Source organism: Anopheles gambiae (genome assembly GCF_943734735.2).
Source record: "Anopheles gambiae chromosome X unlocalized genomic scaffold, idAnoGambNW_F1_1 X_unloc_85, whole genome shotgun sequence".
In the NCBI taxonomy this organism is placed as follows: Eukaryota; Metazoa; Arthropoda; class Insecta; order Diptera; family Culicidae; genus Anopheles; species Anopheles gambiae.
Window position 1 is genome coordinate 15,001 of NW_026902698.1, and position 2,500 is coordinate 17,500.

Genomic DNA, 2,500 nt, shown 5'->3' on the forward strand with positions numbered 1-2,500 from the left:
TAGGATGTACACGGGCTGGCGGATGAACCCGCCGAACCCTTAGTAAAGCAGGGTGAAACCTGCTTGAAACGGGGGAGGGCTAAGGGGGATTCTGTCACCGCTCTATTAAAACTTAGCAAGTCTTAGGTAGCGCTCCAAGACTGTCGCCATACGATACGCTCTATGGCAAATGCAGGTGTGGGTGGGTTCAGCCCCACTTTGCTCCGGTTCGGCACTGAGCCCGTCGTCTCATAAGGGCGCGGGCCAACCCTCGCGTGGAGCTCCCTGATTCATAGCCACCCACGGAACCAAATAGGAGACTGCATAAACAGACGCGGATAGCGGGCCTGAGTTTGAGCCCAATAGAATGAGTAACGTTAAAACTAAGAAGGTCAAAAAGACCAAGGGGGTGGACAAGAAAGATCCGGACCAAGCGTTCATGGATCTTCAAGATCGGATGGAGGCTATGCGTTTTGGGATAAGTAAACTCGATGATGAGTCTTCCCATTTTACGCTAGTAACGGTAATGATGGACTTCCTCGATGAGGTAATGTCCGAATTTCGAAGGTACAGAGCCGTTAATCGCATGCAGCAGGTCCTCGACCGTCAAACGCAAACGTCGTTTGACGGTAACGATGGATTCGGGCCGCAAACGCGAAAAGGCAGAAGACCAGTGGCTGATGACCAACAGCCTGGTCCAAGTGGGTTGCAAAGGTTGCAACAACAACAACAACAACCATCGAGGTTGACCCCTGTTAGGGAAGCGGTGGAAAATATTCCAAGTCCGAGAAACGGACCGAATATTAATGAGGGTAGCATTAATAAGAGGAAGAAGAAGAAGAGCAAGAAGAAGCAGAATAAGCCCAGGAAGCGGCCTGAGGCTCTGCTGATATCGGACTGCACTTCCGAGGAGCTGGCGAAATTGCTCAAGGAAATGAAGCAGTCCGATGCTCTTAAATCGGTTGGAGAGACAATCTCTAAGGTCCGACGGGCCCAAAATGGAGGCATGTTGCTAGAATTGAAGCAGGGTAGTTCTGCTAGTGCAATTGCCCCAAAGGTTAAGGAAGCGGTGAAGGGCAAGGCGTCAGTGAGAACGCTAGCTCCTTCTAAAATGATTGAGATCATGCATCTCGATGAAATTACCACCCCAGAGGAGGTTGCGGAGTCTGTCAAAGCACAGCTCAACATCGAGATAGAAATAGATCGTATCAAAATGAAGAAAGGCCGCGCGGCCGGTACGCAGTGGGCACGGATCAACGTATCGCTGCCAGACTTTCAAAGCTTCCTGAATTTGGGAAAGCTGAAAGTTGGTTGGTCGATATGCCATATCCGCGAGGTTATGGAAGAGCAGAAATGCTATAAGTGTTGGAAGGTAGGCCATACGAGCTACCATTGTAGGGAACCAGACAGAAGTAATCTGTGCTGGAAATGCGGTTTGAGTGGACACAAGAAGCAAGCTTGTACCAACTCTGTCAAGTGTTTGGATTGCGGTACGAGGTCACAGAACCTTCACGCAACGGGCAGTTATATGTGTCCTAGAAGGCGAACGATTAGATCATAATGGTTAGGTTGCTACAACATAACCAGAATCATTGTTATGCTGCATTTCAATTAATGTGGCAAACGATTAGGGAAGAATCTGCGGATATAGTGTTGATTGCAGATCCGTATCTGGCAACAACCAACGTCAAAGTGTTACGCAATGACGATAACACAGCAGCGGTAGTGGTTAACGCGGACTTACCAGTTAAGGTAGTCAGTAAGGCTCTGAAGGGTTTAATGATAGTTGACATAGGTGATATGCGAGTGGTTAGCGTTTACGCGCCACCTAGATTTAGTATGGAAGAGTTCCAGAACATGTTGGATAACACGGTAATGGCCGTAACCGGTATCCACAAATTCGTTATCGGGGGGGACTTCAACGCTTGGTCAGCAAGTTGGAACAACCAACTTGGCGAGCGTGGAGAAACCCAGAAACGAAGAGGTGAGTTGGTCTTATCAACCTTTGCGCAGATTGACGCAAATTTATTGAACGACGGCAGCGCCCCAACTTATGTTGGACCAGGGCGTACGTCAGTAGTCGATCTTACTTTTGCGAGCAGAACAATTGCAAGATCATTTAAGTGGGAGGTGTTATCTAGCTATATGAACTCTGATCATCGTGCAATACGAATAGATCTTGAGACGCAAAGCGTGCGTAATTTGTCCCGACCCATAACGGGATGGAGCATCAAGTATTTCAACAAAGATATATTTGAAGTTATGATGCAAGCCGCTTTTGAGACCGAGGTCACAACAAGCGAAGACTTAATGCGTATACTTGTCACGGCGTGTAATGCGACGATGACTAAGCGTAAGAGGTACACTCCTAACAAGAGTGCATTTTGGTGGACGCTAGAGATCGAGGCACTTCGCAAAGAGTGCAAACACCGCGATCGATTAGCGCAAAGAGCATTCAATACTGATCTCTATTCTTCTTTTAGGGACGAGTTCAAGGTGGCAAGGAATGCCCTCAAGCGAT

The 2,500-nt window shown here is 48.1% G+C and overlaps 1 pseudogene; it reads left to right on the plus strand.

Annotated features, from left to right (window-relative positions):
* Window positions 1-2,500, plus strand: part of LOC133394956 (large subunit ribosomal RNA) — a 9,115-nt pseudogene that overhangs the window by 2,797 nt on the left and 3,818 nt on the right.